Source organism: Triturus cristatus, chromosome 11 (assembly GCF_964204655.1).
Source record: "Triturus cristatus chromosome 11, aTriCri1.1, whole genome shotgun sequence".
NCBI classification, from domain to species: domain Eukaryota; kingdom Metazoa; phylum Chordata; class Amphibia; order Caudata; family Salamandridae; genus Triturus; species Triturus cristatus.
Window position 1 is genome coordinate 1133058541 of NC_140594.1, and position 12018 is coordinate 1133070558.

The window sequence follows — 12018 nt, forward strand, 5'->3', positions numbered from 1 at the left end:
CTACCTTTGTCAGAAAAGGAGAGCCACAAGATAGCTGCCCACTGACTTTGGGGTACCTGCTGTACTTTGCAGGCCCTCTCCAAAGCAGTCATCCATTTGTGGATGTCCTCCCCATTCTGATATGGGGGGACTATATTGCTTAGGTTTCTATGGTCATAAGACCTATCCCTATCTCTAGGGATGTTGCTGCCACCAGTGGGTTCTGACCCACACAATTTTTGCTCTCTAGCCAGAGCAAGCTTCTCCTTGGCAAGGGCAATTTCTTCCCTCTGAATCCTCAGATTAGCTTCCCTCATTCTGGCTTTATGCTCCTTTCTCTCAGGTGAAGTCATTCCCCTGTGAGAGGAAGCATTAGAGATGCTAGAGACATGGGAGTGGATGGATTCCCTTGAAGGGGATCTGTCCCTCCTGCTTCTCTGTGTAAGCCTACTTGTGGGTCTGTATGGGGGGACCCCATGCAAACTCCCATGTAAACTTAGGTTAGCCTGGCTAAGTCTTCCTACTTGGCCCTGGCTGTCTACCTCTTCATCTGAAGTCTCCTCTGACTCCTCTGTGGTGGGTAGACCCTCCTCTGTGCCTAGGGCACCTGCCTGAGATGCCTTAAGAATGTCATACTCCTCTAGGAGTTGTCTTAACTGAAGGAGGGTAGGGTTTGCACCCTGTTTTATTCCTCTGGAGGTACACAAGTGTCTCATCTCCTGGAATGTTAAGGTATCATATCTAGAGGGGATCTTTTGCAGACCTGATCCTCCTGAGAGAGCATCTACTTGATCTCCTCTCAGAGACATGATCTAGTGAGGGTGTGGTGTGTGCACCTACTTACACTAGTTGTATCTACTAAACCTCTCTAGTAGTTGTAGTCAGGGTGTGTTACTCCCTTCAACCTACAACTACAAAGTCCAGTAGGACTTAAGTATAATAATCTATGTTATATGTACCTAGACAATATCTGTGTGATCTTTCAATTCAGTATCTCAAGATTACAATGGTATTACAACAGCAAGCTCAGATCCCACCGCTGCCACCAATGTGAGAAGTTGGCCTGATGTATGATGTCACTAGTTATAGTGTACACCTTATATCAGTCCAAATACCCTTATGGTGATTGGTTGTAAAGTCAACCTTATAGACCAGCTATCCTAGTGGTAGCATGGACAAGAGCAGTCTTAGGCTAAACTCTGAATGGCATGTGAAGCCAGCTGTGATACCATATATAATCCCTTGAATACCAAATGAAAGGACACCACAACAGATATATATATATAAAATAAAGTGTATTTATTCTAAGCAAACCCTCAGCACTCTTTATGAGATTAGAGGTAAGTACAACACAGTCTTATTAATGCATACAGTAAGTCACACAGGTAAGTAATACAGTTAGGCCCTAGGGGCCACGCAAACCATATACTAAGTAAGTGGTATAAGAACCACTGTCACGGAAATAGAATAGGACTAGGCCTAGGGAATCGCTGGGGCTACACTACACTAGCGTTAGTTAGGAAGTGGGAGGCCCACGGGATTCGTGTGCAGAGTGGAAACACTCACGCGTAATGCGTAAAAGTCAATAGCAATAGTACAGTTTAGAAAACGGTAGATTTAGGACACTTCCGGAGTAGCTAGGAAGTTGAGACTTGAAAACTAGACACTAGGATAGTCACTATCCTGATGAGCACCGGAGTACCCAAGTTACCTAGCCCACAGGCTGCGGGTGCATAGGGGTGAAGATGCGTCGTTTTCGTCGTCGACTCCTATGGATGCCTGAAGAAAGATGCTGACAGGCAGTCAGTGAAGAGTGTCCGGTGGATCCCAAGGCTGGGATCAAGAAGAGAAGAAACCTGCAAGCAGAAGGGACAGAGTCAAGGTCACTAGCCAGTGACCACGTGGAACCAGGAAGGAACCAGGCGATGTCGTGAAGAGTTGCAGGTGAAGGTGAAGCTTGTCGCTGCAGCCAGGAGGACCAGGAAGCGTCGAGGACGACCAGGACCAGGAGGCGAGCTGTCCCACGAAGGCTCTTGCTGTCGGCGGCGTCGAAGTTGGACTAGGACTCACCAAGCCTTGGCAAGCGGAACCCACGAAGAACGAAGGACTTGCTTCTGGTGCAGACCAGGAAGGTCTGGGGTGCTTCTTCTTTGCAGAGAAGCGGGAGCCAGTCTGGAGGAGCCAAACCAGCGCAGAAGATTTCAGGGTGCGTCGTCACAGAGGCCACTAGCCAGCGGGCAAGCAACCGGACAGACGCGGCAAGCAGGAAAATGCTGAAGGGCCCCACGCAGGACTCGTGGAGTGTGGGGGGCTGATCTTCGGTGCAGATGGTGCTTGGGGTTGGGGCTTCTCAATCCCCGGTGCACAACTTCGAGGGTACCTCAGAAGCTGCGCTGTAAGTTACTAGCCACTTTTCCCAGGTAGCCGGTCCCACGTCGCTCGTCGCCTCCACGGATCTCAGCTCTGCTGCAGATGTGGATGAGGGTCGGAGAAGTCTGGAAGTCAAGGCTCTGGTCGGGCTCTGCAGTCGGTTCCTCGTAGAACGGTCGCAAAGCAAAGGGTAGTCTCTTGATGGTGCCTGTTTGCACAGGGTAGCCACTCCTTGGCTACAAGGGAGATTCTTCAGTCTTCTTCTTTCGTCGAATGTCGAAGGTCCAGAGTTTCTGTTCAGTTTTGCAGGTTCAGGATAATCTAAAGTCTTGAGGCCCAACTCCCACTCTTATACTAATCTGGGGGGCTGGGATACCTGCTAGGTCACGCCTTATGGGTGGGACCTGGGAGGGGGTGGTTACACCCACTTCCCTTTGTCCAGTTTCGCGCCAGAGCTGGGGCTGGAGTGCCCCAGCGCCGGTTTGAACTGGACTATGCAAGGAACACCTTGTGTGCCCCAGGCATGTCTCATTCCTTTCAGCCCACCCTGCCCCAATACACTAAAGGCTGTCTGGGGAGGTGCTAGCACCTCCCCAAGCAGGAAACCTATTGTCCAGGCCTCCCTGGCTGGGATCACTCCCAGCTGCAGGAGGTCAGACTTGTGTCGTGGCAGCAGCATCCATTTTGTGATGCTGAGGCTTTGGTCAGAGGCTAACAGTTGAAGTATGATTTTAACATGTCTTTCCCTCTAGAAGGGGGGAATAATATTCTCATGTCCAGAAATGGCATGGGGGTATTATTCCCGAGTGTTAGACACCTTACACGACATGTTTTGATAAAGCCAAACCATAGTTACCATAACCGTCTAAGATTATAAGGCACTTTAAGAGTATATGGTAGGCTATATCATAGAACAGCTATAAGGACAAGGTTCCGAAAGCTGCAGACAGGCTCAGCTCATGCTAGAGCACCATCTCACATGTTACCAAGCACTCTGCCTCCAGGATTGTCAAGGCCTGCCATAGGAGTGACTGATAGGTACACATGTGTCTATATGTAAGTTAGGTATAGGAATACTACACCTAAGCAAGGGGTGATTACACGACCTTGCCCCAGCTGAGTGATCAGCCAGTTGTGTCTGATTGGAAGGCCAGACCAGGGGTGGCATAATACATGCTGCAGCCCCTGGGAGGCCTAGGGTACACCTATGCCCTGGGTACCTAGGGTACTCTGTACAGGGTCCAATAAGGTGATCCTTACCAATTGGGAGTGTACCTAGGGTACATGGAGTCCATTTTAAAGAGAGAGCAGACAGCCTGAGACCCTGAATGGCAGGATCTCAGGCCAACTAAGTCGAAAAACCAGCTAGACACTAGGCAAAAAGTTGGGGGTAACCATAGTCAGATATCCACCTTCCTACATCGCGGCCTTGGCGTCCCCTGCGGTGGAGTCGGATACCTGGGCAGGGAGACCGACCGTGGCGGAACCGCAGGTGGCCCCAACGGCGTGCGAGGTGGTATAGGCGGCGGTGGGGGCGGTGGAGGCGGTGACACCGGCGGCAGTGGTGGAGGCGGTGGTGGTGTTGGCGGTGATGGAAGAGGAGGAGTCGGTGGCGGAGGCGGTGTTGGCAGAGGAGGAGGAGGAGGAGGTGTATACACCACGGAGTACACCGATCCCGGCGACTCCGTTCCTCTCTTACTCCTGGCGTCAGGGCACCCCTGCGCCGTCTCGACGGCGACCTCCTCGACGTCGACCTCCTCGACGTCGATCTTCGCGACGTCGATCTCCTCCGTGGCGTCGATCTCCTCCGTGGCGTCGATCTCCTCCGTGGCGTCGATCTCCTCCGTGGCGTCGATCTCCTCCGTGGCGTCGATCTCCTCCGTGGCGTCGACCTCCTCGACGTCGGCGGCGACCGCCGCCTCGACGCCGGGTGTCGGCTGGCTCGTGACGTCGAGGAGCCCCTCGACGGCGACCTTCTTCTCTTCGCCGACGGCGATCGGCGACTTCCCCTCGACGGCGAACGCCGACGCCGGGTCCGATCCTGACCCCATGGCTTGATGGCGACGTCGACGGCGTCGTCGCAGACGATGCCGCCGACGGCGGTCTGTTCAGCTCCTTCGACGTCGATCGCCGACGCCGCTTCTCCCCAGAGCCCTGGGGAGATGGCGAACAGACTGTAGTCATCCCCCTCGACGCCGCCGTCGACGCCCTCGACGGGGAGTGGGGACGCTTGCTGGTCTTCCTGCCCCTGGGGAGCCCCCCAGAGGCCTCAGCATGGGCAGAATCAGCCCCTCCAGACCCACCTTGTGCCTTCAGTCTTCTGTCCTCCAGGACCTGGAGCCTGATTTTCATCCTCTCTCTCAGGGTCCTGGCTGAAAAAGAGCGGCAAATGTCACACTCCTCCGGCACGTGGGACTGGGGAAGGCAGACGATGCACACCCTGTGTGGGTCGGACTTAGCCTTTTCCTTTCACAATCAGGACACTTGTCGAACAAGCCAGGCATGCTGACAACGCCAGAAGGAAAGGACTTTACTAACTTACTATTACTTGCAAAGTAACCAATAAACCCTTGAAAAGGGAGAGCTCAATGCTCCAGGGTCCTGCTAGCAGGAGCCGGAAAAAAGAACTTAAAGTAAAAGGGACCTGCTGTGCATTCTGGGATAGTTTTCTTAAAGGCACAGTATCCTGTTCTGAGCCACATAATGGCAGCCTATGGGGCTTGTCTGTCCATTCCTTCCTCTCTATCATTCCAGAGGCTTTTGCTGGGAGAGGCAGGGTGTTTTTTCCCTTGGAGAAAAGCTGGACAGGCAGTGCTGTTTGTGGATGTTGGTGGAATTCTAGTTGAAGTACTGGACAGTGTAGCCTGTGGGTATAGGCTGCATTATCTGTCTTTAAATTAAATTCTCTCTTAAAGGTGGATGCAGGTCTGCATGATTTGACACCTTAAGAGATTATTTTTTTATTGCTCCGGGGTCCCCGCACATGGGCGGGACTATTCACTAGATTATGACTATACACAGAGATCCCCTACTACAGAAGATAAGGTTTCTTATATTCCAAAACAGCTGGTCAACATGATTCTGTCCCATTAAAATCCAATAACCTGGATCAATGGCAATTTATTAGGACCTACATACCCACCTAACATCATAATAGGTTGTTCTCATTCTATGCATTGTTGTTATTCTACATAAATGTCATCTGCAGTTAGTGTTAGAAAAAAGAAGATCTGGTTCTTTCAAAACTTACGTCCCGGACTCCGGAATATAGTTCACAAGCATGTATAGCCAAGAAGAAAGCATACAAAAAGTTTAGACATGAATAACAGACTCAACAGGCTTTCTTTTGTGTGCCCTTGTGGTGTTGATATCTCTATAGTGCTATAGTTTCTAATTTCTCACCATTACTATTGAAAAGAAATCGCATGAACGGTGTCCCCCCAAATGCTGTCTCTAGCTGCTGATTTCCTTGGTCTTGTGTGGACCAGAAGGAGTCTCAAATTATGTGATAGTTTTAATGCAAACAGTGTCTTTTCTGAAGTCAGACCCTACTATTCAAGAAGCTCCATCATTTCTTGATAACCTTCTTGACCTAATTTGAAAGCGGAGTTAATGTAGACACATGTGAACTTCGCTTGGTAATTTCCAATTTGGTTTCTAGTAAAGATTCTCTTTTGTTATTCTTTGCCTCCTTCTTGGCCATCCAAATCACCTACTCGGGATAATCTTGGTGCAGTTTCCCTGACAAGCCTTCTGCTAGTCTTTTATAGTCCGTTATGTCACTACAGTTTCTCCTCATTCTCAAGAATTGACTGTACAACAAGATGAGTTGTTAAGGCCTGAGGCTGGTGACTTCCAAACAGCAGCAGACTGTTGTGATCGGTGGTTTTAGTATAAGTCCTAGTCTTTAGCAATCCACCTTCAATTAAGATTGACAAATACAAAATGGACATTCGTTTGTCCGTTACTGTTTGGGTAAATCCTACATTGCGGTTCACAAAGTTGATGCGTTTAATGAAGTCCCCAGAAAGTGTTTTGTCCCCGTTCCAGATGATCAAAATGCTGTTTATAAATTGCCACCAATGATGAATTTCATTTTCGTAGGGATTAGTCTCTGCGGGTATATGCATTTTCTCAAAATCATACATATTCAAACAGGCCACACTTGGGGCGAATCCACATTGAAATTGATGTGCGTGGAATTTGCAGAAACGGAGTATCTTCAAATTCGAAGAAATTTTCTTTGACTGCTATTGAAGCATATTTAAAACAAGAAAAGCAGTGGAACCTTCTATTGACCAGCACCTAACCTATTGTCACTCCCACAGTACAAACCCTTTATTTAAAGGCAATTCGTGTGCACACTAAATGGCACCCACTGTCACAATGCCTATTCCCTAAGGAATCCAGGTATATAACATCAAAGCAAAGGTGCACCACACAAGAAACTTGACAATCACAAAGTTCATCTCCAATAATAAGATTTCTTCAAAACTTGTTTCTTTTATTCATTCCATTTTCATTTTATGAGGAACATGCAATTCAGTTCCTGTAATTCTACAGATAGAACAGCCGACACGTTTCGTCCTGATACAGGACTTCTTCAGGGCTGTCATTTACAAACAAAACAACACATATATAAATAAACATATACATATATATACACCACAAAGACAGAGCAACAATGTGTACTAAAAAGAGGAATGATTCCTGATCCTTAAGCGTATTGCAAATGATGCCACAAGTCTTTCTGTTTTGGTTAAGAAACTGAACACTCCACAAAGCAAATTACATTTAAAAAACATCTAATCATACATTGAGAAAATTGATCAATAACCTTCACAATGCATATTGATCCATTAGAACTCAGAAATAGATAAAACTGAGTCAGCATATTCAATTTGGTTATCTAATAACAGTCAGAAAAGATTCAAGGGGCCAGGGAAAGACATAGTGTAAAAGATAATAAGGAAGCAAAAGTAACAGCATGAAAAAGGGTTCCCATTATTTCTGTGTGCATGGCACTTCTGATTACGGAATATACGCGACAAGGATTTTATTGGAAAATAACTGGACCAATATTAGTTCAGTGTCGTTGAGATAATGTAAATTACATATGGCTTGATATATATATATTTGTATGTGTCAGTATTAGTGCTGTTCACGTTTAAGCTTGGTGCTTATTCTTTAATCCAATGTCTCTTATTATCGTGTTTTCACCAAAGATCTTGTTGGATGGGATATTATTCCCCATAATAAGACATCGGTGAACTTTCAGGAAGACACTACTTCGCTTTTCATCATTAATTAGCGGTGGGTTGCCTCTCCTTTTCTCCTTTATGACCCTTTTTCATGCTGTTACTTTTGCTTCCTTATTATTTATTACACTGTCTTTCCCTGGCCCCTTGAATCTTTTCTGACTGTTATTAGATAACCAAATTGAATATGCTGACTCAGTTTTATCTATTTCTGAGTTCTAATGGATCAATATGCATTGTGAAGGTTATTGATCAATTTTCTCAATGTATGATTCGATGTTTTTTAAATGTAATTTGTTTTGTGGAGTGTTCAGTTTCTTAGCCAAAACATCAAGACTTCTGGCATCATTTGCAATACGCTTAAGGATCAGGAATCATTCCTCTTTTTAGTACACATTGTTGCTCTGTCTTTGTGGTGTATATATATATATGTATATGTTTATTTATATATGTGTTCTTTTGTTTGTAATTGACAGCCCTGAAGAAGTCCTGTATCAGGACGAAACGCGTCGGCTGTTCTATCTGTAGAATTACAGGAACTGAATTGCATGTTCCTCATAAAATGAAAATGGAATGAATAAAAGAAACAAGTTTTGAAGAAATCTTATTATTGGAGATGAACTTTGTGATTGTCAAGTTTCTCGTGTGGTGCACCTTTGCTTTGATGCTATTGAAGCATATTACAAGATCAAGTGGACAGGCGTAGGCGAGCTCCAGTCACCTGACCTCAGTAAATCCTCCAAGACCGACAAGACATCATCTTGTGAGATATTTATGAACACCTCCATGTCCAGTGTTATCAGTAAATCAGTTGCCCCCTCCTGGTTAGTGTTGTTAATCAGGTTCAAAACGTCTTTGTCTGTTAGAAAAGTGGGAATACCTTCTACTAGGGGTCTCAGAAACTGATCACAACATTTCATTAATACTTATTCCAGACACAATAGGTGTTTGTCCCAGTGGCGGACACCTACCCTTTCGGATTTTAGGAAGTGTTTAGATATAGAAAATCCTTGGTTTTTGATTGATCAGGAAATCACCACCAAGCAAACTTTTATAATCATTATGGACAATTATGTGATGTGCATGAAATCTGTGCCCAATTTTGAGACTTTGGTGTAGTATCAGTTCCGGAATGGAAAATCCAATGCAGCATCGCAATGATGGAGAACTGCTGTGATGCCCTTACATTTACTTTCCAAGTAAAAATAAAGCTTGTGAAACATACAGGAGGGTGAATAAAAAAAGACCAGTTTTACTTAGATGTCTCGCACCACGCATGCAAACATGGCTCTTTATTTCAAGGTGCCGACTGTTCAGAGTGGTAAAAACATAATTTGACGGGCAGTGTTTCTGCCTTCAATAAAACCCTCTAAACACAAAGAGATGAAGCAAAACCCACATATTGTTTGCTGTACCCTGAAACACATATTGAAATGTCAGGGGCATCTTTCAACTAACGTGATGCTTTTTCCTGCATAAGCTGGAAGACGCCCACTGACAGGAGCCTTCACTTTAAAAAACATGCTTTGTGTACAGGATCAAGGAAAGAAACCATTTCTGCATTTTCTTACCGTACAATAGGAAACCAAATTACGCTCCAGAAACGCACAGTATGGCCATTTCACAAAGATAAAGTCTAAAGGTCCGAGTGGTTAAAGCCTGGGTGGACTACTTAGAGCTCATCTAAGTGGCTGTTTATGCAGTGACTTAATTAACTTCTTACCCGCCTCTTGTCCAATTCAGGTGCAACACTGAATCTCAAATTTGAGCAACAGATGTAGAAAGTTAGGGACGGATTCATCTTTGCCTGAAACTCACCACGATTTTTGGTTCATGGTGGAAAAAAAAAAATTCCTACAAAAAACGCGACCGGTCATTGCTATCTCCAAAAAGGGAGACTTCTCTGACATTAGGAGTTGCTGAATCCGAGCGTACACTGTAGGAATATTGTTTGCGGACTTGTATTGATGTACGATCCAAGCCATTATTAAACTTGTGTTTAATAAACCATTATAAACCACATATTCAGGGTGTTCCAGGCCACTATCGACTGGAGCATCCTGTTGAAACGTGAACGTTTTGTTCAACCACACTGGCTTTTAAGAAGGGTCCTCAAAACTTGGTCATTCTCCTAGTTGGATGGCCCTAAGCTCAAATTTCTCAGCTCAACACCATGAGACCACGGGTGATATTGCAAAGAGTAAATCAAAACACAAATGATAAATATCCAACTGTTGCAATTTGAACACAAGAGACCAAGGTTTTGGCGATAATGAGTCTTTCAATACCAGTGTGTGCAGGCAAGTCCAGAGCTTGTCTAAATGGCAACAGCCTCATATGTCATACATCAGGCAAGGTGCCGTGACCTTTTCAAAAGGGAAACGGGGGAAGAACTACATATCCGTTCAGCAGCAGCAGAAGAATGGGTTTCAACTGTTGTTGTATGTGCATCTCGCCAAAGCCGGAATGTGTGATAAGGACACTAGATCAGGAATAACCAAGCACTAGGCAAAAAGCAGGCCTGATTTCCCGAACCTACGAAAGGCTCAAATCGTATGTTTCCTTTAAAAAAAAAAAGTGTGAAAATCCGGCTGTCTATTCATTCCAAGGGTGAAACAGAGTCACAGTAACACCATCAATCAGCACCACTAGGCTTCACAGCCTGTGAACAATCCACCTTTGATGAGGTTGAGGCAGCAGCTGGTGGGTTGACTGCTGTCAAGCTCTAGCCAGCAGACCTGCCAGTACCTCTCTCAGACACATCTTCTATAAGGTCAGAGTCAAGAACAGGCTTGAAGCACCTGCAGGAAGTCAAATCAACGGTCTCCATTGCTGCCCCTACTCCTGGAATTTACTGCTGCACTCCAGGGGCAGAGGCCTCAATGTTCTGGGAGTTAGGCATCCTGGGATTTAAGAGTAAGGATATTCACCTTCGCTCCCCATCCCACCTCTGACTCATATGAAAAAGGGAAGAGGAGAAGCAGCAGTGTTCTGCAGGACTGGAACCGTGGTGCGTCAAACAGTCGCCGCTGTAAATATAGAGCAGGAAGGCCAGCTATGCCACTCCTGTGGGCGTCCTACAGAAAAAAGCTTGAAATATGTATATGAAAACAATAAAAATTTGAAAACTACAAAATTTAAAAGTTACCTAGAGTGTTTGAGCTCAATACTTTCTAACTAAATTGCATAATACTGAGGGAGCCTTTGCTCAGAAGGTGCTACAGTTTAGAATGTGAGCTTTCAAGACCTACAATGTGCAACAATGGAAGATCACATACTGGAAATAACCACAAAAAACTACAGTCCCAGAGACAGCAAAGATGTGAACCAAATCAGTCATAAACTAGAATGCGCCAAAAGAAATTAATGGAGCACTTATAGGAAAAGAGGATTTTACAGCCCAGTGGAGCTCATGCTTTGTAAAATATTGCCTACAGAAAAGGTATCTCACATAAGTCCAGATCAAGACCGATCTTTCAGAATAATCACTATGCATACGAGTTCCATTCATATTCAGGGTCTGTAACCGATAAAAAAAAATTTTTAAAAACTATTTGCACAAACTGGGCCACCATGAACTGGCACTGGGCACACCTGCCCTACGTAAAGATAGAATGTAGTACAGCATCAATATCTACCATGCAGGTAACGCAAGGGGTCACCACCCATGATGGCAAATGTATGCTGGACGCATGAGCTGATCAAGAGTTTCTTCCTCTTACAAAACACTTTACATCCTACTGTACCACCTAAATATTACATGGGCTAGCACGTATCTCCTCCCAAAATCCATCCCCCAAAATCCTTCTTCCTCTTTGTAATATAAGCTGCATAATTAGTTCTTCTTTAAGGTCCCAAATCTTTACATATGGATGTGTACAAACAATACTCATTATCTGCATTGTTCCAATTAAAAAACCTGACACATGGTCAGAGGAAAAGAGTGGATAGGGAAAACAGCATTCAAAAGCACTGACAAGAAGACCCATCTCAGACAGGAGGGAATGATAAAATCTTTGAAACAAGTAAAGATTAACTGAAAGGAGCAATAACAATGTACAGGACAATGCGTGTCCTTCAAGAGATGCACTCAGTGCACTATAGCGCATCATTTGAATTTGTCCACTCTAGTTCCTAAAAGCAGTAAGTTAAAAAATGGTTTACGTCACATGCCAAAGAGTAAAAATTAGGTTGCGTCCCAGGCAGCTATTTTTCAAAAGCCATTTGAGGTCCTTCTCTAAAAACACATGACGCACACAAATCCTTGGAGCATCCTGCTGAAGCCAGCTCTGTAATGATGTGGTTGAGATGCTAAACTTTACGCCATTAATTAGGGTCCTTGGAACCAGAGCTGAAGGCGGATAAGCTTTCTTAATTAAGTCGCTCTTATGACAACTTTTAGGATCTTTTA

The 12018-nt window shown here is 45.2% G+C and overlaps 1 protein-coding gene across 1 annotated transcript in view; it reads right to left on the reverse strand.

Annotated features, from left to right (window-relative positions):
- Nucleotides 1–12018, reverse strand: part of PSMD1 (proteasome 26S subunit, non-ATPase 1) — a 386750-nt gene that overhangs the window by 18138 nt on the left and 356594 nt on the right. The gene's annotated exons all lie outside the window — the stretch shown is intronic.